Genomic DNA, 26,341 nt, shown 5'->3' with positions numbered 1-26,341 from the left:
TGTGAATGCATTATCATCAGATTTTGAGCCTTGGTCGTGTTCTCATCATCACCTCCACTCTGTTTTAGCCGATCATTCACCTCCATTTGATTGTTTACCCCTTTTGGGGAACAGTTGTGAAGAGTGATCCTATTAGCCATCCTTGTGACAGTGTCATGATTGGAAAATTCCAAACCTTACCTAGAATTAGTTGCTACCTGAAATTATCACTCGTTTCTAAAAAACGAGTCTCCTTTAAGCTCTTTTCACCTGACTCGTAAAATATGAAAAGATTGCCGAGCAATTGGCCTCTCCAGCTCATTAAAGTGACCGGAAGTGCTATCCCTCCTCTAGATTTCAATCTTTTTGGACCTGAGGGATTATTACACAAAAAGATCGAGCGCTTGTCTTGTTCGGCTCGTTAAAATTACCAAAAATTAATCCCTTTCGTATTATTTTATACTTTTTTGGATTTAAGGGATTACATGACGAACAAGGATTATTGGAGTTTCCTTTACGTCCCTTTCAAACTCTCTAAAATTGAAAAGGACCGAGTTATCTTTGTCGTTAAACTCGTTAAAACCGAATAGCGACAAACTTGTCCATATAGACAAGAACGAGTTTCACTGTTGCTAGGCTCGTTAAAATATAGTGACGGGTTTTCCCGAAGGGAAAATTATAGAACAAGCATATGTTACCTCCTCAAGCTTGACAAAAATAAATAGGTACTGGTTAGCAATGACTGGGGAAAAATTGGGAAGAAAACTTGAAGAAACTTTATTGGTAGCAAGTCGCTCTTGAACATGACACTTTCACTCAGCATCCGAGTCGGGTTGGATTGTTCCATTCACTGGTCATATCACCATTGGTACATCACACCATCCACATTTGGGGTTAACGCTACCAATCCATCATGACAGTGTCGCCGGTATGTTCAAGAGAAGTCGCTCAGAGAATTCACCTGTGTCTCATCCGCTGCAATACATTCACGCTCCATTCTTTCATGACCACCACCCTGAACCCTGTATCATCAGATCGTTTTCACCTCCAAAATCATTTACTCTGTTTCGTGTCGTAGATGTGGGATTCATTAAGGCCCTCCCACAGCGATTTGCTTCTTGTCGACATCAGCTCATTATCCAAGAAGTCGACTTAAGAACAACCCCTTCAGTACTTTCAAGCTTGCATGCCTCAATGGCAAGTTTCTCACTTCCGGCGACCGGTTTACATCAATGGCCTTCGACCGAAAGATTTTGTGTGGTGTTTGATGCCAAGTCCCTTATTCACACCACGCGAATTGTACTATAGTACCTTGAGGGTCATCATCATTATCGGTGATTCCTCTCGTGCCTATTAACAGCTTACATCATTGGCTGGTAATCAGGTGATGTCTTTCCATGTTCGACTCCAGAACATCTTTCACATGGATCAACTTGTACTCCAAGTGAAGATTGAACGAGTTTGAAGACCCCAGATCTAGTTTCATCCATCCGGGCTGCGATATATTCAGGAAAATAAAGACATCAAATGTACATTGTTGCTACACAGATGATCATCCGAATCAAAGGATGATGACTCTATTAGAATCATCAGTCTCCCGCACAGACGATTGTCTGTCTTATGTACATGGAAATGTATTTATAAAGTTGAGCATGAGAATGCCCACCTCAGCTAGATAATGAAAAATATTATGAAGATAATGTTTTGTATTGTATCTTATTACAGGTTGCCTTCCAGCTCGAAAAAACTTCAGATCCTCATGATAAAGCATTTCACCCGACATCAAAGATTAATGACCTCATGCTTTAGGGGGCAACTGTTATAGACATTTTGGGGCACTGCAACCCCAGTCAAACATGTCCATAAACCAAGGGCTCCTAAGTCCCTAAAAGTGTTGTTCCATACCCTAAAAGAACAAGGTCAGCTGATTACATCATCTCCCAGAAGTTCTCCATGAAAAACTGCTCAGAACTGGTCAAAACTAGACCATCTCACCTGCTCCATGGTCAAAGTGCGATGCATCCCACTTAATGCACATGGGAGGTGCAATGCATACTGAAAATCCCTTCTATGGGGTGCGATGGGCGAGAGTGGACAAATGGCAGAGACAATTTGCGAGGTGGATGATCATGGAATCTTCCAGAAACTTCAACTGTGACACTTGCCTCTCTGAATTCGCCCAGGGATGAGTAAGAGATCATCAATCTCCAAGTGGAATCAAGAACTATCAGAGAGAGGACACTAATCAGAATCCCAGAGGCTGACTCACCCCCCTGCAATCATCTATATATGGATCCCTCATCCTAGAGATCCAGAAGCTGGAATTTTGTATCTTGTAAGGAAGCACTGTTGGTTTCTTGTTGGAATATCATAGTGTTGGGTGATCTAACCTTTTCATGAGGTGAAAGAAGGGCTTTCATGCTAGAGGGTGACGCTGGGTCAGAACAATTAGTTGTAATCCTCTTTGCTTATTCTTGATATTAATAAAGCTATTCAAGTTTTCCTCCACATTCTTGTATGTTTGATGATATATGCATTTTTGTGGTTAATATACATCTGGTCCTATATTATTTATGATTGTAGATCTCTGTTCTTTGATAGTATTATGCTGCTTTGATTCCACAGGTGCTCTTTGAAGCTGGGTAGACGAAGGACAGGTGGCAAGGATCTGCTATAAGGGAGAGGAACCGAGCGAGGAACCAAGTGCAAGACTGAGGTTGGTGTCCTTCATTCCACTCTCATCTACTTCTCATGAAGGAAAATGAAAGTAGTTTTAGTTTGTTTGTTTCTAAGATAGCTACCAGTCTTAGTGGGACTAGCAGCTCCGAGTGGACACTATATTTCCCGATAATAGTATGGGATCCAAGAAGGCAGAGATCAGAAGACACATGATCAAGAGATCATGAATATTTTCTACTTTCGGAGTCTGATGCAGGAGCATTCAACCCGAGGAAAATCATTGTAAATAGTGGACATATGGGGTCATGCATTTTAGGAAATAGTTTTCCTAAGTATCAAGTTAGTGTAACATTTAGGCCTTAAGTGTGATTTAATTAGATGCTCTCAAAATAAATAAATGAGAACATGAGTAGTTCCATGATCCTAGGAGCAAGGGAGAGATTTTAGGCATAAAAGGGAGAATAGATGTGGACCATTGAGCAAAACAGGGGTGTTTTGTTTTAAAACAGAGAAAAGATGGAGTGGATAAAAGTATGCCACATATGTATGCATGTAGCTAACTTTAGGGCTTTTGTCAAAAGATGAGATCAGGTCCTTCACAGTAATCTGATCCAATGAGTCCATATAAATATATGTAATCCTACGGGCAGAAAAAGGGAGGCCACTAATAGTAGAATCATGCCTCTGTGTGTGTGTGTGTGTGCAAGACAAGGAGTCTCGAATGTAATCTGTCTTTTACATTAATATATATACAGAGTTATTTCTGAATGTCTCAATAGAGTGTTAATTGTGTATTTTAAAGTGTTGATTTGTATATGAACTCGTATGTTCTGTTACATGAGGTGTGAAGGCAGAGTTCTACGGAACACGTAGGGGAGACATTGAGGACTGTTCGAGCAGAAAAATCAAGTGAAATTGGGCGATATAGAACCCAAGTGGAAAGCAGAGGCGTAGAACAATTCAGAAGAATAAAAAAAAGGATATTGAATCCAACTGAACAAGTGAAGTGAAGCTCTAGAGAGGTAGTAGAGTGAGGGAGTAAAGCTCAGAGAATCAGAGTAGCACAGTGGAAGAACGAACCTTTTAAAGAAGCCAAATCACTGAGAAACTGAAGACTTAGCATAATTCTTAGTCAAAAGGAAAGAACGGAGAACAACGAGTGAGGTACAGGTATCATTAGATCTGAGAAGAGAAACGGCTGAGATCAAATCGTAAAGGTGAACTATCACATCGGCGGGGTCATTACATACGTTAACTCCCGCGAATGTAAAACCCAAATTACACTAAGAAATAGTGAAAACCATAGTCGGAGTCAAGTGTCAGACTTGAAATATTCTAGGGACTCATTTATTTCCCTATCAGGTCCGAAAAGTTATCGGATCGGTGGTTTGAAGAGTTCAAGGGCCAAGTATAATGGAACACTCATATCACCCATAGCGATATATCGGTGATCGGCATTTGAGAATAATCGACATTCGGAGAAGGCGGAGGTCATAGCGGAAGCATGGTGGAGCCATAAGTCATGGACCTGATGACATATATAGTGGTGAATGGATAAGTTTGAGATCCACTGTATGAATTTTCCTGTGTATTCCATATGTTTTACGTTAAAGTATTACTGAGCCTTTTAAGGCGTAAACCATGTTTTAACGTCTCCGACAGTTGGATGTCAGAGGCAAAAGGGGTGATGGTATATATGTAATATGACCTGTGGAGTACTGATGGCCGATTGCAATGAGATTTTACCTCGGTTGTTGTCCGATAGTCGTATAGAAGGTAGAGGAAGACATGTTTTGAGGCATTCTTCCTTTATAAAAGGATTATAAGGAGTAAAGCGTTGATATTTTTTTCGTGTGTTAATCCACATGTAACCAAGGGTTTTAAAGGGAAGGTTAATATATATGCAACTATGGTTATATATATCGATTTTGGGTCTGAAGGGTTTTGATTGTGATAGAAAGGTTCGGCGGGGTGATTGAAGTTTCGTTACAAAGGAACTTATAAGAGGGCCACTTGACCATAAAGGTCTGAAGGTTTAACTCCATTGTAGAGTTCAAATCCTAGGACAGTTGTATTTATGCACATTGATGCTTATTGTGGGTATGTGCGGGGTAGTTTGCACTGCACCAGAATGGAATGGTTTAAAACGCAATAGCTAGATTTACATTAAAGTTGGACCCAAAATAAGAAAACAATAAAAGCCCTTGCAGCACAAATATGCCAATAACTTTTCAATTTTAAGAGATTTTAAATCTCATAATTTCGATGTATCTTTTTCTCACTTGATCCTACATCGATTTTTTCCTTCGACCTGGTTTCTTCGATTTTGTATAATTACCATAGCTCATTGAATGGATTAGCTTCCTTCTTCCCATAAATGCTTGATGTGAAGTTGCTCCATTCCTCTAGTAGTTCATTGAGCACTATGATAGTCATTTCCTTGTCAGACATTATTTCTCGCAACTCATGGAGTTGTTCTCTTATTTCTAGCACCCTCATAAAGTATAGGTCATTCCTTCTCCTTTTGATATCTTCACCTTGTAGATTTATTTCCTTAACGAGATCACTTCTCCTACAATGCTTACAAAGAACAATTCTACAAGTTTGTCATATATTTCTTTTAATGTTTCTAGTTTTGATACATATGGATTGAGGGGATCCTTGATGGATTCTATGAGAATACTTTGAGCCCTTACTTCCCTTTCATGTACTTTCTAAGAGATTGAGATTCCTCCTTTGGAGGTTTTGTGATTAAGCCCTTAACATGTTCCACAACTTCATTTTATATGAGGATTAAATATGTCCTCTTCTTCCATGCAAGAAAGTTTGATGACCCAACCAACCTATTTCTCTCGTTGCAAAAATACATTTTGATAGATTCATATGTGGGCATAAAGATAATTTCTTGTGAAGATACTTGACGACAATATCTTCAATCTGCTTCCTTCTTTCTTTTGATGAAGATATGATAATAGAATATTTCTTCTTGAAGAAGATGCATTCCTTCAAATAGTGATCCTTGTCTTAGAGGGAGATCACCTTGACTTCTTGATGATGTTAACAACTTCTTTCTTGCTTATTTTGGATGAGTAAAATGGGGTTAGCAACCACAGGCTACCTTCCAAATAATTTAAGGAGAGTAGGTCATATTTAGAGGAGGACAACTCAAGAAACCATAAGCAAGAAAATGGGGAAAGTATCTAACATATATGGTTAGAGTACACATCAAAATCCTCATCCTTGAATGAAATGGTGGTTTACACAGGTCTCATGAGAGAATATGGGATGGAGGGTAGATTGGCATGGTCATAAAATGAGAGAAGGGTTTTATCTACTAAAGGAATATGTGATGGAGGTTATGTCTAAGTTCAGGGAGGCTTTTAGCTTGTTTGACAAGGATGTAGGTGGATGTATCACAACAAAGGAGCTTGGGACAGTAATGCATTCTTTGGTTCGTAACCCCAATGTATATTGGAAGCGGTCCAAATGTTTTATATTCAATAATCTAGTACCAAATATAATCAACCACAAAAGAGAAGTTCTAATCTGCCTGTAAATGAAACATGTTAAATAAACCATTCCAAATTTATTTTTCTAAGAAGAATCAAATAAATAGATGAGTTCAGTCATCCATCACCTCCATATAGAGTAAACAACAACCAGGCCCACTCTGTCCTTTACGACACAAATTTTCCCATGCCAAGATGAAGCCAAAAATATACATTTAAATATATTCTTAGGCAGAGCGAAAATATGAAGCCAATATATAGAGATGCTCTAAATGACTTCTCGAACTAGAGTCAAATTGCCTCCTAGGGAGAGCCACCTGTGTGCCCATGATAAAAGTTTACAGTGGATTTTATCTATAAGAAAATTCCAATCCTTAATTCCATCACAATTAGGTTGGAGCATAAACGTAAGATATTTAAAATCCACATCCAATGCAGTGCAGATAACACCAAAAATATGATAAATCTCTAATACCAATGCATCATCTGTGTAAGCAGAAATCATATGAGATTTAATATTATTCATAAGGATTCCAGAGACTGATCAAAAGAGGTCAATCTACCAAAGAGTAACACATCATCGACAAAAATCAAAGGAGTAACTGTGACTTGTCTACTTACACACCTATAGCCAAAATGACGTTTAGTCCATATACCTCCACACCTGCAACCAAAATTACTGCCCTTGTGAATTTTGTGACTAATTCTTCCACAATCCAATCTTTTATCCTCAATGTCTTCTTCTCGCCAATGTTTTCATAGATATTTTGAAGTAGGCATATTGTCTACTAACGAATATTCTATAATTTGGATCCACCATACTTGTAGAAATTATGGTGTAGATTTGCAACTACTCATGAAGTTTTAATCAAAATCACAAGACACAAACCTATGCTACTGCTCTACAGAAGCTAATTCACAATTTAGAACAAAAATTTCATACATGTAATAAGAAATAACACACATGCACACAAAATTTTTCCTCGGAAAGTAATATCCTAAAATCCCCAATCTCTGCTTGCATTAATATGATGAATAGAAATTTATTACAATTCCTTTGCTCAACTGAGCACAACTTGCAAGTGAATAACCTGTCTCTCTGCTCACTGAGAAGCTCTGACCAAGACCTAGTAAATTTTTATCTCTTCTTGAGCCAATATTTCGTTGCGCAATTTCTTAAGAAATTAGGCCCCTATTATTTAGGAATTTTTACAAAATGGATTGCACAATTCCCAAGGTTGATCATCTGACTTCATACAACACCTGTACACTCAAGACTAGTCTATAATTGATGTTACACTACCTTGGAATCTCCACCACAACTGGGGAACTCGAATTCTCCATGCACTAGATATTTTGGGTTGATTGATCAGTTAATTGGATGATCACTGAGTTTGATTGAAGTACCACTGCACAATTGGCCTTCCACTAGTTACTCAAGTAGTTGGAACTAGTTTAACTGAAAACAACTTGAGATAACTGACTTTGATTGCTACAAATTAGTAATAATTCATGCTTAACTGAAATCTAACTCCTCCAACTTGAATTTACTGAGTAAACCTGGTGACACAAGCCATGTCACACAATTCAACTACATCCAAGTTGTTCATTGATGCGGAAATTCATATTTTCTCGATTTAATCAAGGAAAAAATCAAATTGAGAATTTCTTACTGCATTTTTGAAGACTAACTCTCTGCAAGAAAGGGACTATCAACCACCCCTATCCTGCACCTATGGAACTTGAACTTCCTCTTGACAAAGATTTTGTCAAAATGCCAACATCTTGCTCCTCTGTTAGAATGGACTGTAGCAACATTATCTGCCTCTAGACATAGTCCCATAAATGGTCATACTGGATACCTATGTGCTTGGATTGATCATGAACTACAAGGTTCTTATAGAGATTGATGCAACTCTGATTATCACAATTGGATCCATCATCTGACCAAATACTCCAACAAGTATCTTTCTCATCCATATCGCCTCACGTGTTGCTTGACTTGCAACCATGTATTATGCTTTTGTCTAGCTGAGCACCACATATATTTTCTTCATGTCATGCCAAGAAACAACTTTGGACCGAACACTGAAAATTCCAATTGATGTACTCTTTCAGTCTGATGGACTTCATGCCCAATCTGCATCTGTGAAGCCACACAACTTCACTCCCTCTACTCGTTTGTACCATAGTCCAAATTTGGTAGTGCCTCTGATGTACCGTAAAACATGCTTAGTTTCCTTCCATAATAGTTTGGTTTACTTAACCATAGCTTGGCATATCTGGTTGACTGCACAACACATATCTAGTCATGTGTTCATAGGATACATGAGTGGAACCACTAGTTTCTGATAAATGGTAGCATCCATTTCACCTAAAGTGGCATCCTCCTTCCTCTAGTTTTTCATTAGAGGTGTCTCCATGGGTTTACAACTCTCCATGTAGAATCTTTGTAGTATCTCATTTGCATACTTTCCTTGATAGACAAACAATTCCCCATCACCCTGCCATACTTCCAACCCAAGAAAGTAATGCATTAGACCCATGTCCTTCATTTCAAGTTCCCTTGCAAGGTCCCCTTGCAAGATATGATCAACTACGCAACACTAGTTAACATAAAATTATCAACATATAAGGAAATAATAAGAAATTTACCCTCTATCGAGATGTGATGAGATTTACATCCGCTTCACTTATCGTGAAGCCCAAACCGGTGAGATAACTATCGATCTTGGCATACCAAGCACGAGGTTCTTGTTTGATATCGTACACCACTCACTTGAGTCTACACACATGAGATTCTCGATCAAATGTCTCAAAACCTTTTTGTTACTCTATGTACACCTCCTCCTTAATAACCCCATTGAGAAATGTTAATTTTACACCCATCTAGTCGATATTCCATCCCATCTACGTAGCCAAACCAAAAATTGATCTAATGGATGAGTACCTTGCTACAAGAGAAAATGTCTCCTCATAGTAAATTCCCTTAACTTGAGAGTACCCCTTGGCCACAAATTTGGCCTTATACTTCTCTATGTTTGTGTCTGTTTCCTGCTTCACCTTGAAGATCCATATCAAACCCACTATTGATTTATATGCTAGTCTTGGGACCTTTTCCAAAACACTAATCTTTGCAATGGATTTGTATTCCTCCACCATTGCATCAACCCATATAGGTTGCTTTATTTCTTCCTCAAAATAGGATGCCTCAATCTCTATGAGCTCAGTCATAAGAGTCATGTAGCTAGTGTACCTCTCAGGTTACCTCCTTTGCTTACACAAATTTGAAGGATATCCCACATTCTCCCTCGCATCATGCACAAGTCAATCAACTTCCTTAGTTCCTTTTCTGCCTTCTCTTGAGGTTTTACTTTAGTGAATGTCTCCACTCTCTAATCCACAATTTGTGGTTTCTCTACAACTTCTTGAGGTGCCTCTTTTGGAGCTAAAATCTCATCTTTTAGTGGGATCTAAACCTCCCTCTCAAGAGACCACCACATAGCTTTCTCCTCATCAAAATTTGCATCCCTTCACATAACTATAATTATGAGTGATGGCAAGTACACATGTTTGTTTAGGGGAGTTTCTGTGTAACCCACAAATACCACCAATTCTGTGGTCGACTAAAGATTATTCCTTGATTCTTTGTAGACATGGCAGTAAACAAAGGCTCCAAAAATCTTGAAGTGTGACACATTCGGCTTTCTTCTTGAGAAATCCTCCTTTGGTGTAATCATGGCAATAATCCGATGAGGATTTTGGTTCTGCAAACATACTATTGTATTACATGCCTCAACCCACAAATGCAGAGGTAGGCCTTGGTCATGCAACATCACCCTCATTGCTCCCAAAATGCTACAGTTCTTTCTCTCACCCACCCCATTTTGATGTGGTTTGTGGGGTGTTTTCAACTCTCATTGAATGCCTTCTTTCACACATAAATTTTTAAATTCATTCAACACATACTCACCTCCATTATTTCTCTTGAGATCCTTCACCTTCTTGCTAGTTTCTTTCTCAACTAGTGGCTTGAATTCTACAAATTTGGAGAATGTCTCATCTTTCTTCCGCATGAATAGATCCAACACTTATGTGAGAATTCATCAATAAAAAGGACAAAATATTTTTGTCTGGCAGTGGAGGTTATCGATAAAGTTCCATAGACATGAGACTGGATCCTTTCTTGGACTACATGCACTTTGTTGTCTTGATCATGGAATGTAGTTTTTATGTACTTCCCCAAGGTACATCCTTTGCATACATCCTACTGCTCAAGTGCTCCTTTAGGGAGGCCAGTGGTTATTTGTTGTATAATATTCAAGGTGCCACGATGCAAATGGCCAAGTCTTATGTGCTAAATTTCACCTACATCATTGCCCTACACTTTCTCTTCCTTAGTGCTTAATGCAACACAATCTTCCACATCTAACTTATATAGATTCTTCACAAAAACCTCGATATTCTTAACCTGTCCCGTGGCTATGTGTCTCAGGAATTTTTTTTCCTTTGTTGAATATTATGTCATAACCACAGTCTTCCAAAACTGCAATAGAGATGAGATTTTTCTTTAGGCCTATAACAAACATGACATCCTTGAGCCTGAGAGGCGAGCTTCACTCCCTCTGAAAGGTGATTTTACCAATACCAGTCATGTTGTACCTTTCGTTGTCCCTGAGCTTGATTTGCATCTGGAAATATTTCTCCTCTAGGTCACTGAAAAAATCTCTACACCCTATCATGTGGAACAATGCGTCAAAGTCCAAGTACCACATCCTCCCCATAACTGTGTTGGACATGCATGTGATAAGGGTAAAGTCAAGGTTGAACTGTGAAGACAAGGCTCCACCCACTACTCCTCCTAAGGTCTTCTTGCTTGCCTTTTTCTGTGGCGACTTCCTGACATAATGCCCGTATTCATGAAAAAAGAAGCATTTAATTTTTCACAAACCTTTTTTCTTTCCCCCTTGGCTGGATTTCATTCTCGTTTAAGATTTCTTCCCTTCCCCTTCTTTCCCTTTCCAACCAATGCAAAGTTTTCTTCATCCATTCCCTTGGATGATGTCCCATCTCTGGTATTTTGCCTTATTTCCTCCCATACCAAATTGTACCATAAGTGTTCCCTATTTTGTAGTTTCTCCCTCCCATTAACTTAATATTGATAGCTATGCCAACTCTTGGGTAGACCCAAAAGGGCTATTCTTACCCAGTTATTCTTTGAAATAGTAACACCAGCTCCTGCAAGCTCATTACAAACTTGTGTGAACCTCCTCAGATATTGCAGGATAAAGTCATTCTTCTACATCTTGATATTTCAAAGTTTATCCTTGAGCACCAAATTTCTGTGGTCACTGCTATTCTAGAACATATTTGTCAGTGCCTACCACATTGCATAAGGATTTTATTTCCCATGGAGATTGCTGACAATGTGGTCGTGTACTCCCTCCAATATTATTCTCCACACCTTGGCTACAGATTTCTTCCACAAAGCAAGGCTTTGGGCATCAGATTCTGTTGGTTTTGTATCATCTCTCTTGATGTATTCTAGCAATCCATTGTCATCGAATACCTCCTCCATGTGATCCTTCCAGTAAATGAAATTAGATCTCCCTTCCAAGGCATACTCTAGACTCAGCCTGTTGAAGGTCATCTTCTCATCTCTTAAGAGTTCTTGCTACACTAAACTGCAAATTCGAACCTCTTGAGAAACAAATTCGAAATTCCTGCTCTAATGTGAATCCTGTTATGATACGATGTAGAAATTATGGTTTAGATTTGCAACTTCTCATGAAGTTTTTTCAAAATCATAAGACACAAAACTACTCTACTACTCTATAGAAGTTAATTCACAATTTAGAACAAAAAATTCATACATGGAATTAGAAATAAAACACATGCACACAATATTTTTCCCGGGGAAAGCAATACGCTAAAAAATCCAATTCCTTCTTGCATCAATATCATGAATATAGATGTATTACAATTGAATTACTCAAATTTGCACAACCTGTAAGTGAATAACATATCTCTTTGCGCACTAAGAAGCTCAAACCCAAAGTTTGTCAATTTCTTCCTCTTCTTGAGCCCTTATTTCCATGTGCAATTCCTTCATAAATTAGGCCCCTATTATTTAGGTTTTTTTCCAAAATTGTTTGCAAATTCCTAAGGTTGATCTTATGACTGCATGCAACACCTATACACTCAAGAATAGTCTACAACTAATGTTACACTGCCTTAGAATCTTCACAATAGCTTGTGAACTTGAATTCTTTGCATGCCCTAGCTAGTTTGGGCTGATTGATCAATTAACTAGATGATCACTGCATTTGACTGAATTCCCACTGGACAAATAGCCTTCCACTAGTTCCTCCAACAGTTAGAACTATTTTAATTGAAAACAACATGAGATAATTGACTTTGATTGCTACGAATTAGCAATCACACATGCTTAACTGAACTCTAACTCCTCCAACTTGAATTTATTGAGTAAAATGGGTGACACAAGCCATGTCATACAAGCTAATTGCATCCAAGTTGTCTACTAATGTGGAAATTGAAGTTTTCTCAATTTAATGAAGGCTAAATCAAATTAATAATTTCTTGCTACATTTTTCAACAATCGTTTAGGTGAATCTAATCCATGTTGCCAATCCAGAACAACAATGTTCTAATAACAACAACCAATGGATATAAGTAGTGTTCAAAATAAATAAAATAGTCAAAAAATGCATATCAAAACACAATCGATGGAGACCCTGAAAATTACTTCAACTATGTTACCACCTACCCACATTCATCGAAAGTGTGTCAATCGCTCCTCTCACAATGTACAGCTCTATTGTCGGCCTCCACGTCCCTAAATCCCATTAGTTTTTGTCAACCTCCATCACTCTACTTCTCGAAGAACCCATTAATAGCATAAAGACGAACCCCTAATCCTTTACCTTTTCTACTAGCACCTCATATTGAAAATTTTAAGACAAAAGATTTATTTTTTCTCATAAAATTCCCCTCTGTGTAGTAGTGTTGAATGTAAATACATATAAGTTGTCTCTAATCGTACCAACAGAGATTGAAGGGACAAAAGAGTAATTAATCTATGGGAAATCTTTCCAGGGAAATTTTTCACGTCCTTCAGAGTCAGCTACCCCCACAAAATGAAGAGCCCAACAAGTCATTGTCTTTATATAAGATAAGATGACTAGAAAGTGAAATAACAACGTTGGTATAGGCGCAATACAGTAGTAGCCCGCAAGCTGGTGGACTTAGGGTGCACTATCAGAGTCAATTTTGTAGTTGTTAGATAATATTTTCTTAAATTGATATGTTTTTGTCTTAATTGTTAATTGTCTTAAATGGGTTTTGTCTTAAGTGGCCATTGTCTCAAATATAAAGTTGTCTTAAAATATTTTTGTCTCAATCTGTTTTTTTCTTAAATATAAAGTTTTGTCTTAAAATAATTTTGTCTTCAACTATTTTTGTCTTAAAATAAATTTTTTCCTTAAAATATTTTTGTCTCAAACTCTTTTTGTCTTAAAAGATTTTTTTCTTAAACCATTTTTGTGTTAAATATAAAGTTTTGTCTTAAAATAATTTTGTCTTAAAATATATTTGTCTTAAGTTTTTTTTATCTTAAAGTATTTTTTCTCAAATTGTTTTTGTCTTAAATTTTATATTTAAAAAAATTCAATTGATATTAAATTTTAATGTAAAGTAATTAAAACAAAAAGTGACTTTTTAAGAAAAAAGATTTCTTTTGTCTTAAAAGTGCCCTTGGTGTAGTAGTGGGAACAACCTGTTTCACAGGGATTTGAATGGACACGATTTTGATTTCTCCACAAGTGAGGTGTCATACCACACTTATTATGTTATAAACAAAATTTGGTTCTCCTAAACATAATTCAAGAGTTTCCCACTACCATTTTATAAAGGTGCAGTGAGCCGGGTAAAGTAGGCTACATCAGAGTCCCTTCCATTCACTGCGCTATGTCCAAATGCCAATGCATCTTCTATTAAGATAGTATTGGGTTTGATTCTTGTGTTTTCTTATAATAAAGATAAAATAGTATTATGTTTAATGCAAAGAAAGTTATTAAATTAATTATTAATTTATTTTGTGGTGCAGATTATTGATATAGGTTGATAGACATCAGTGTCAACTATGGTCTATCTATTATTCCTTTCTCATGTATGTGTCCTAATTGAGATTCTTACCTTGACTCTACTTACCTCTCTCAATTACCTTTCATTTCTTGGTTGTAGGCAAGCTGGCTGTCTTAGTTTATACACCAAAAACTAAAACCTAAAACATGTGCAACTGTTATAGACATATTTGGGCACTGCAACCCCAATCTTATATGTCGATAAACAAGGGCTCTTTAACCCCTAAAAGCATTGTTTCATAACCTAAAGGATCATGATCAACTGATTACATCATTCCCCAAAAGTTCCACCTGAAAAACCATCCAAAATTGGCCAAAACAGGACCATATTGACTGCTCCACTGTCAGGGTGCGATGCATACTAACTCCTACACTAGCCAGGTGTGATGCATATTAATGAGGCCTTCTGTAGGGTGTGATGAGTGAGTATGGACAAATTTCTGAGACAGTTTGCTAAGTGGATGCTCATGGAATCTTCTATAAACTTCTCCTATGACACTTGCCTCTCTGAATTCGCCCAGGAATGAGTAAGAGATCCAAGAAGTCTCCAAGTGGAACCAAAAACAACAAGTGGAATGACACTAATCAAAACCCTGAGATGACTCACACCCTTGCACACATCTATAAATGGATCCCTCATCTGAGAGATCTAGAGGCTGGAATTTGGTAATTTGCAAGGAAGTGCTGATAGTTTGTCTTTGAGAAGGAGCATTGTATTGTTGGGTGATCTTGCTTTTCATGAGGTGAAGAGGGCTTTGATGCTGGGAGGATGATGCTGGATCAAACAGCTGGGTTGTAATTCTCCCTTCATATTTAATAAATTTCTTTGAGTTTTCCTCCATACAATTGTGTATTTGTGAATGTTGTTATTTGTGAATGCCATTGTATGTTCATTGTACTTCTGATTCTGCAATGTTTATGATATAATAGATCAAGATGATTTGATGGTGTTTTGTTACTTTGTTTCTACAGGTATTCTCTAAGTGGGATAAGTAGGAGAGGAGCTACAAGCTCTATCAAGGGGGAGAGAGATCAAGCAAGAAGTCAAGCAGAAGATCCAGGTTGGTTCTGTTGTCTCTCTCTTATCTATCATATATAGAGGAAATCCCAAATTTCTTTGATTGTTTGTTTCTAGGATAGCTGCCAATCATAGAGGCCTAGCAGATCGAAAAGACACTAGTTTTCCCAGAAAAAAAATGGCGACTCCACTGGGGAATGAATAGTTTGTTTGTTTGCTGCTATTGTTTGTTTTATAAACTATAGACTAAGCCTGAAGTTAGCTAGATAGCCTTCGAACTGTTCTTGCTCTGCAATTGCATAGTAGATGAATGCTACTTCAGTCAATCTCTGGTTTAGTTTATGAACTGAACATCTGACTTACAATCATTCTAGATGCCCTTGTGGTAGCTCAGTAACCTCCCAAGATCATTCCTCTGTACTTTTATCTTTACTGTCCATCATAGCTCAGCTTAACTCACTGAAATTAGTTGCAAATTTGAGCCAAAACCCATCTCAGTTGCACTCCCTAGCCCATCACACTGTCTATCATTGTCAACCAGTATGCATTGCACTTCTTGAGTGTAGCAGGTGCGATTCATACTTGTTTCTGTGAAGCATAGGTGTGATGACTGACTGAGCCCATTTCCCTTCTTGAAATTTGGGGTTTTTGTCCTTGTTTTCAGCTCTGTTTAGTTGATTTGCTTCTTATGAACAGTGCCTCATTACTGAAGCCTACTTACATTACATAGACCAGCATCCATTGATTAGGATTGGTAAATGTTTTTATGTATTTTTCCATCATTTACAATCCTTTGTCGAAAAGTTGCCTAAATCAATCTATCGTTTTGGTACAAAAGTGTCGTAACTGTTGTTTTGTGTCAAAAAGAGAAGTGTCGTCAAGTCTCCCTTCTCTGAATAGTCGATTGAAATTTTTGTCATGTATTTGATTTGATTTGTTGTTATTCGAAGTGTCGAAAGCATTTTCTATTCAAAATTGAAAAGTGTCGTTCAGTCTTCCTTTCTATTTTGAAAAAGAAATTTTTGAAATGTCGCTTTGAGTGAAATGTTTTAGATCTATACTTAGTTTTCCTTTTTGGAATTTTCTCACATTAAGGGAATGAAAAAAAAATACATTCATTTGCATTTGCATTTAGCTTGTGTGCGAAAAATGATTTGGGAAAGTGCATTTAGTGTGTTCTCTTTGCTCTTTGCTTGAAAGAATCATAATTTTCTTTCCCTAGTAGCTAGGATTTTCATTGATCAAAATAAACAACGATTGTTTATCATTGTAGATTGCATATTTAGGAGTTTTACATCTACAACATGCAGTGAACCATTGAAAGGAAAACTTCTAAGCAAGACCAACTCTAAAATAAATTTCAATGAACTTAACAACGCTTTGGAACCTAATGCAACACATCTAGAGGTCTAGGCTAGAGACATGTTCCGGAATTGTAAAATCTAGTAACTATCGTTTTCATCGAAAGTTGGGTGATTCCTCCTCTTTGATACGATAAGTGCCAGCACAGACTTGTGCTCCTCGTACCGTCAAGTATATTTTGGGAGACCACAATAGGCTCACATCCTTTATCCACAGGAAGTGATGCCCTATCGATCGCAATGCACTGAACACAGCATTCGGGAAGATTGACTGTCGTACATAAGTCCTTGGTAATTTCTCTTTAATTTACCACCAAGGTGTGTATTGCAATTTTGTGATTGGTTTAGTAATCCCTCTGTCTAGATTTTTAAAGTAGTCACTTTTGTTCCTTTTAGACTCCTTAAAATAAAGGGTCCATCTGAGCACTTGTCACTTCAGGCTTATTGAAAATCGAAGGGAACTAGAGTCATCTTTAGCTTTTTCTCGACTCTTAAAAATTGAAAAAGCAGAGTTGTGTCAAGGCATCATTAAAATTTATTAAATTGAGAATAACATCCCTATTCCTTCATTGATCTAAGATTGAGATATATGGAGACAAATCCAGGAACCACCAATCAAGGAATCCCTCTTGAGGGAAATCCTAGTCCATTTTCTTCTTGGGGAAATATTGGTGCTCCGTATATGGCTACATTGTCCCTTCCAGGAATCACAATTGGCCTGCCAGTATGGCTATTCTCAACCACTGTTGTTCAAAATATTGTGATTCCTCAGCAATTGAATCAGAAACGAGTTGATACTAAAGTTGACCCTTCACCTTCTTCTTTGTTTGTTTCTCCCTCCACTTCTTCCTCTTTGCTAGCGATGCTAGTAACTAGGTGACTGAGAAGAAGAAGAAAGGGAAGGAGAAGAAGAAGAAGCCAATTAAGCGAGGGGGAAACCATGCAACATCTGGTGAAAAACCGCACACTAAACTTTCCAAACCCAAACATCCATGCATAATTTACAAAGGAGAACATTTTCATCAAGAATGTCTGTGCATTCCTCGAATTTTGAGAGAATGGTTCCCCCTTTCGCACCAACCGGTGTCATCAACCTCTGGTCATCATGTTGATAGCACACCATCAACTAGTAATAGTGAAGTCAATGGGCAGAAAAGAAAGGTCAATATTCCATGTAGATTATGTGAAGGGGACCATACCCTTCCCCGTTGCCATTTTTTGGATGAAGCCAAAGGAGTCTTGCATAACCGTCCTGCTTCACCGCAACGACTTCCACCTAGATACAAGAAACTCTCCCCAACTCCTTTGCTAGTTGAAAATATGACTGACATAACTCAATTGTTGGTCGAAACACCTATTGCTAAAAGTGAATCTTTTGAGTCCATACCGGACCAAAGTCAATAGGTCGAGATGGCAGTCGACACAATTTTACCTTCTGAAGGTCCACCTTCAGATAATACCATTCCTAAAGAAAGTGAGAATGAAACTGTTCAAATTCTTTTGTTACTTCAGAGTCCGATGAACTTGGGGGAAATCCACCCATTCCTTCACAGCAGGAATATAATCCCTCAGTTCCTGCTACTTAAGGGGTTATTTCAACCATTTATTTGGTACCCCCTCCAAGTAGTCTGGTCACCTCCTTTGATTGGAATCGACTAGCAAGATCCTGCCTTCCTTCTAATGTACCATTCTGGATCATACTACAAGTTTACAAAATGATCATGTCTGGCACTATCATAGATGAAGGGGCATCAGTGAGTATCCTTTCCTCAACTGCTTGGAAAGTGCTTGGTTCACCATCGCTTATGCCTGTCACACAAAATTTGTCAAGCTTTAACAAAGGAACTAGACGACCATTAGGGATCCTTATTGAATTACCGATTGCTTTGAGAAGGAAAACCGTTCACTTGAACGTCATGGTAGTCCAAGGACCGTTAGATTACAATCTACTCCTTGGACGTGACAATGTTTATGACATGGAGACTATTGTTTCAACACTACTTCGAGTGATGTGTTTTCCCCGTGAAGGAAAAATTGTCACTGTTGACCAACTTTCATTTCCCAGTTCAAACATAGCTTCAAGTCAAACATAATTCCTAAATGGTCCTTTTGCATCGATATTGTCTCTTCAACCTTCATTCCATCCACCCAATTACTGCAAGTAGTCTGGTGAATGTAACGAAGCTTAGGGGGCATGCACCCTTGTCTGCTTTGGCGAATGAACCCAGCTGAAAAGATAGGTTTCCCTGTAGGTTATGTGATTGGAGTATCATCCCACACCATTCACCTTTGTCTATTTTGTAGACAAAGCCAAGGAAGTGTTTTTTCTGCTCCACGAATGAAACAATCATACTTAACCACAATGATTTCCATATGGTTACTGGAGGCTTTCCTTTTCTCGATGCCTGGGGCAAGCTAAAAACGAACAATTTTATTTTTTTTAGCTTTTTAGCTTTTTAGTTTTTTAGCTTCTTAGGTTAGGTGATTGGTCTGATCCACCATTCACCTTTGTCTGCTCTGCAGACGAAGCAAAGGAAGTGTTTTGTCCAACTGCTGATGAAACCATCCTACCTAACCTCAGTAGTTCCTTAGCTTTTTAATTTTTCTAGCTTTTTAGTTTGGTCGTTTCTAGTTTACATAAAAAGAAAACTAAAAACATGAGCAATGTTATCACATGGTTTAAGCTCGTTAAAAAATAAACCTACCACTGAGCAATGTTATCGCATGGTTCAAGCTCGTTAAGAAATAAACCTACCACTGAGCATATTTTACCGCAAGGTTCAAGCTTGTTAAAAAATAAAACCTTTGTGATTGCCATGCTATCAGCCTTTTGAGCCTTGGTTGTGTTCTACCATCACCTCCATCGTTTTGGGCGATCAAGCGCTTCCTCTTGATTGTTTAACCTTTTGAGGAACCGCTGCGATGAGTGGTCCTGTTAGCCAGCCTCTTCACACTACCATGTTTTGAGAAGTTCCAAGCTTACCTGGAACTAGTTTGCTACCCTAAACACCACTCGTTCCTCAAAAATGAGTCTCCTTTAAACTCTTTTCAGACTCATTAAATATGAAAATATTGTCAAGCTATTGGCTTTTCCAGCTCGTTAAAGTAATTGAAATGCCATCCCTCCTGTATATTTTAATATTTTTTGGACATGAGGGATTAGCTCACAAAAAAGTTTGAGCGCTTGTCTTTTCGGCTCACTAAAGTTATTGAAAAATCATCCCTTTCGTATTATTTTATCTTTTTTTGGACTTATGGGATTATGCTACGAAAAAGAACTACTGGAGTTTCCTTTTTGCCCCTTTTCAAACTCTCTAAACATGAAAAGGACCGATTTGTCTTTGTCGTTAAACTCGTTAAAACAATAGCAACGAACTTGTCCACCTAGACAAGAATGAGTTTCACTGTCGCTAGGCTTGCTAAAACATAGCAACAGATTTGCCTCAATGGAAAATTATAGAACAAGCATATGTTATCCACCTCAAGCTTGACAAAAATAAAGAGGTACTAGTCAACAATGATTGGGGAAAAAGGGAAGAAAACCTGAAGAATTTTATTGGTAGCAAGTTGCTCTTGAACATGACACTTTCATTCCATCATCATGATTGAGTCGGGTTGGGTTATTTCGTTCACTGGTCATTTCACCATTGGTCCTCAACACCATCCATCTTTTAGGTTTAACACTACCAATCCATCTCAGTGTCGCCGATATGTTCAAGAGAAGTCATTCATTTGATAATTCACCATCCAGTTAATGCCTCATCCACTACAATACCTTCACCCTCCATTTTTTCATGATCGCCATTCATGAACCTTTTGTCGTTAGATTGTTTTCGCCTCCAGAAAATCATTTGCTTCGTTTCGTGTCATAGATGTGGGATACATTAAGTCCCTCCTACGACGGGTCACTTCTTGTCAACATCAGCTCATTATCCAAGAAGTTGACTTAGAAACAACCCTTTCAGTACATTGAAGCTTGCATGCCTCAATCGCAAGTTTCTCACTTCTGGTGACAGTTTGACATCAATGGCCTTCGACCGAAAGACTTTGTGTGGTATTCGACAATGGATCATATATTCACACCACGTGAATTGTACTGTAGTACCTTGAGGGTCATCATTGGCTAGTAATCAGGTGATGTCTTTCAATGTTCGACTTCAGAACATCTTTTCACATGGGTCGACCTGTACATCAGGCGAAGATTGAACGAGTTTGAAGACCCCAGATCTAGTTTCATCCATCCGGGCTGCAATATATTCAGGGATATAAAGACATCAAATGTACACAGAAGCTACATAGATGGTCATTCGAGCCAAGGATGATGACTCTACATATGAAGAATCACCAATCTGCAACTACAGACGATTATCTATCCTATGTACATGAAAATGAATTTATAAAGTTGAGCATGGGAATGCCTGCCTCAAATAGATCATGAAAGATATTATGATGATGATGTATTGTATTGTATCTTATACAGGTCGCCTTCCAGTTCCGAAAACCTCAGATCCTCATGATAAAGCATTTCACCCGACATCAAAAGATTTACGACTTCATGCTTTAGGGGGCAACTATTATAGACATATTTGGGCACTGCAACCCCAATATTATATGTCGATAAACAAGGGCTCTTTAACCCTTAAAAGTGTTGTTTCATATCCTAAAGGATCATGATCAACTAATTACATCATTCCCCAAACGTTCCACCTGAAAAACCATCTAGAATTGGCCAAAACAGGACCATATTGACTGCTCCACTATCAAGGTACGATGCATACTGACTCCTACATTACCCAGGTGTGATGCATACTAATGAGGCCTTCTGTAGGGCGCAATGAGCGAGGATGGACAAATTTCCGAGACATTTTGCTAAGTGGATGCTCATGGAATCTTCTAGAAACTTCTCCTATGACACTTGCCTCTCTGAATTCACCCAAGGATGAGTAAGAGATCCAAGAAGTCTCCAAGTGGAACCAAAAACAACAAGTGGAATGACACTAATCAAAACCCCAGAGATGACTCACACCCTTGCACACATCTATAAATGGATCCCTTATCTGAGAGATCTAGAGGCTGGAATTTGGTAATTTGCAAGGAAGTGCTGATAGTTTGTCTTTGAGAAGGAGCATTGTATTGTTAGGTGATCTTGCTTTTCATCAGGTGAAGAGGGTGTTGGTGCTAGGAGGATGATGCTGGATCAGACAGCTGGGTTGTAATTCTACCTTCATATTTAATAAAGTTCTTTGAGTTTTCCTCCATACAATTGTGTATTTGTGAATGTTGTTATTTGTGAATGCCATTGTATGTTCATTGTACTTCTGATTCTATAATGTTTATGATATAATATATCAAGATGCTTTGATGGTGTTTTGTTACTTTGTTTCTACAGGTATTCTCTAAGCAGGATAAGTAGGAGAGGAGTTGCAAGCTCTATCAAGGGGGAGAGAGATCAAGCAAGGAGTCAAGCGGAAGATCCAGGTTGGTTCCTTTGTCTCTCTCTTATCTATCATATATAGAGGAAATCCCAAATTGCTTTGATTGTTTGTTTCTAGGATAGTTGCCAATCCTAGAGGGCTAGTAGATGAAAAAGACACTAGCTTTCCCGGAAACAGCAACCAAGAAATATAACCTTAAAACAAAAAATAAATCTAAAACTAAAACTTAAAGCTAAAAGCAAACGAGAAAACTAAAGCCTAAACATGAAACTAAACTTACAACTAATACTAAAAGATATGAAAATAGTAAGAAAATATAAAACTAAAACTAGAAAAATTATATGAATGAATAGTAAAATATAATTAAAATATTAGTTTATTACAGAATTTCTTTAATATAAAAAAATCAATTTATATCTCAAAATTATAAAATATAAATTTTTTTACATTTAGTAAATTAAGAGGTAAGATAGAATGAAAATCTTATGTAATATAAAGTTAATTGAAAAATAAAATAAAAACAAGATGGTTCACCTCATAAATTATTATTTTAATAAAAATCTAAAAGAGTGCCCATAGCCTTAGTAGCTATTTTGCATGAGTCCAAGCTTAAAGTGTGGTAGGTGTGCTATCATAGATTTTCATATGTGCATTTTTTGTTGGGATTCAGACTTGGTGCATCATTATTTTAGACTTATGCATCCTTATTTCTTTACGGGTTTAATATTTTTTAATCTTATGCAATATTTCATATCAAATCATCTTGTACTAAGTTGTGTTATAGGATTTGAAAACATACTTCTGAATTATTTTAATATGACGGAAGAGTTAATTTCAAAAGATATTTTCCTAAGCTTCCCAAATTATAATTAAGGCATGTCAAAATTATAGATTAAAGAACTTTATCAATTGTTAGAATTGAGACTATCATAGAAAGATAAATTGTATTTTCTTGGCAATTGATTTTTCGCATATATCCAACACATGAATAAAGAACTTTATCCATTGTTATCATTGAGACTATCTTCTAAACATAAATTGTATTTTATTGACAATTTAATTTTCCTATATATCCAACATATGAATAAGAGAGGGATAATAACAAACTTGAAAGCCATTAAGAGATGGATTAAGTATTTTGAAAACAAGTGCATTTAATAGGATACAATAATACCAATGTTATTAATCATTTTCAATTAGCAACATAGAGATTGATATATATATATATATATATATATATATATATATATATATATATATATATATATATATATATATATATATATATATATATATATATATATAGAGAGAGAGAGAGAGAGAGAGAGATCACTAATCAACTAATGAATATAAATGGACAATTTGTTAATTATTGCATCCTATTGGTTAGAAATAACTTGATATTGACATCTGTGTTCCTAGGAATCTTAGATATTTTAAATTAACAAAGGAAATTGTCATAGAAAATAGGTTCTTGGGACCCCTCTTCTATACAAGGTGATTGAAAAAGTTTAGAGCATGGAATTCTCTTATTGGCCACACATTTTCAAAGTGGCTCAATGATAGGAAGACAAATGGCATTATCCTACTTAAATGATGTGGTAGCTACCGTGGTCGTGACATCGACATAGTGATGATGTGCCATGTAGGCACATGAAATGTGACATGTTGATTTGGAGTTTTTAGGTAGTCAAGTAGGCCATATCAAGTCTACACATGCCACCACTCAAACATGGACACATGGTAATGGTGACATCACTAGCTGATGTGGCAGTCCTTGAATTTTATGCAAAGGGGTTCATGTTTGGTGGTATTTTATCGTTTTATGATAATTCCCAAACAAGTGGAGAAACGATGAAAAATGGAAAATAAGGTGCAATTGGTGGTTCCACAACTATTCGAGCCAACATGTGGGGACATATGCAATAGTGCTAATTCATCACACCCGAGAAACAAAGTTTGGAGAAAGTGTTTGGCTAGTGTGGTCCCTTTCAACTTGAGACTCACTTCCACCCTCTTGTTATAGACATATTTGGGCACATCAACCCCAAACTTACATGTCGATGTATTAGGGTTCATCAACCCCTAAAATAGTTGCTTTATGCCATAAAGGAACTAAGTCGTCTGAATGCCTCATTCCCCAAAAGTCCAATCTCAGAAATCATCCAGAAAGTGCCTAAAATTAATCATTGCTGAAAACCCTGTGTTAGGGTGAGATGCATCTCAGGTGCGACACTATCAAATTGAGATGCATCATAGTTTGGCCCTCTAGCAGGTGCAATGGGTGAGGTAAGACAAAATTCTGGGAGTGTTTGAGAGTTGGTTGCGCATGGAAACTTCTAGAAACTTCTCCTATGCCACTTGCCCTCCTGAATTCACCCAAGGATGACTAAGGGAACTAGGAAACCACCTCCTATTCCCCTCTTTCATGGAACTAATTCCTAAAAATAGAATGGCATTCATCACCCCCATTGATGACTCAAACTCCTACAATCATCTATAAAAGGATCTCTCATCCAAGAGATCAGAAGGTTGAATTATTCTGAGTTGTAAGGAAGTGCTACTAGTTTTAGTATTGAGGTGAGAACATTGTGTCATTGTTGGTGTGTTCTTGCTGATTCATGAGGTGAAGAAGGCTTGACGATGGGAGGATGGCACTAGATCAGACTTCTTATGGGTTGTAATTCTCCTTGATATCAATAAAGTTCTTCAAGATTTTTCCTAATTGATTGTGTTAACTGTAAATGCATTCATTTGTTTATCATATCTCTGATTCTATGATGTTTATGCTATCATGGATCATTATGCTTTGACATGTCTTTGTTTCTGTAGCTGTGCAGGTACTCTCCAAGCGTGTTAAGTACGGGGAGGAGTTACGGGATTAGTCAAAGGAGAGGGAGATCAAGTGAAGATTCAAGCGAAAGTTACAAGTTGGTCTTTCATAATCTCTTTCTTATCTGTCACTCATAGGAAAGATATTGAATTGCTTTGACTGTTGTTTCTAGGTTAGCTACCAAACCTAGAGGGTTAGTCGTTCGAAAAGACACTAATTTTCCACTTACTCCAGTTACTCCACTTGGGAACGGTGATTGTTTTTTGCTATTTCTTTCTCTATGTTGAATTATATAAACTATAGACAGAGTCTAAAGCTAGCTAGGAAGCTTTCGAACCGCTTTTGTTCTACAATTGTGTAGTAGATAAATGCTACTGCAGTCAATCTCTGGTTTAGTTTATATCTTGAGAATTTGATTTGTAAAAGCATCAAAAAGCCCTTGTTGGTAGCTTAGTAACCTCTTAGGACATTCCATCATACTTTGCTTATCATTGTTCATCAAAATCAAGCTTAATCCATTGAAAACTGCTGCAAATTTGAGCCAAAACACTTTCAGAAATCGCTCCCTGGACCATCGCACTGTCTTGAACTGTAAAGTGAGATGCATCTTAGTTCCTGAAAGGGAAAAGTGCTATGCATCACACTGTCTATCACTAGTACCTGCGATGGATGACTGAAACTCAATTTTCCCATCTAGGAGTTGAGGTTTTTGACTAGTTTTCATTCCTGTTTGGTTGCTTGCTGAATTTGAACAATATCTCATCACTGAAGCCAACTTACATCACTTAGATCAACCTCTATTTAGATTAGGATTGGTGAATGTTTTTGTGTGTTTGTTTTTCATTTACAATCCTTTGTCAAAAGTAGTGTTAATCGATTTGTCGTTTTGATAGAAAAAATGTCGTAAAATCTTCAATTTTCGTCGAAAAAAGTGAAGTGTCATAAAATCCTCCTTCATAGCCTATCGATTGAACTATTTTGGTGCATTTGATTTGATTTGATTTCGTTCAAAGTGTCGAAAAGATATTTCTTCAAACTTGAAAGTGTCGTTTTGAGTCTTCCTTTCTCTCTTTGACGAAAAAATTTCGAAATTTGTCATTTGGGTGAAACATTTTGAGTCATCACTGAATTTAGTTTTCCTTCTTGAATCATTCACATTAAGGAGAGCTGAAAACAAATACATGCATTTGCATTTGAGTATTTTGGTTTGTGTGCAAAAAAGATGATTTAGGGAAATTGCATTAGTGTGTGCTCTTTGGTGTTTGCTTAAAAGTACTTCTATGCTCTATCCCTTGTAGTTAGGATTTTCATTGGTCAAATAAACAAAAAGATTGCTTATCATTGTAGATTGCATCTTTAGGAATT

Source organism: Pinus tabuliformis, chromosome 3_2, assembly GCF_031772625.1.
Source record: "Pinus tabuliformis cultivar Carrire ecotype Pingquan chromosome 3_2, CPIR1, whole genome shotgun sequence".
NCBI lineage: Eukaryota > Viridiplantae > Streptophyta > Pinopsida > Pinales > Pinaceae > Pinus > Pinus tabuliformis.
Note: the sequence above shows the minus strand (reverse complement) of the source record.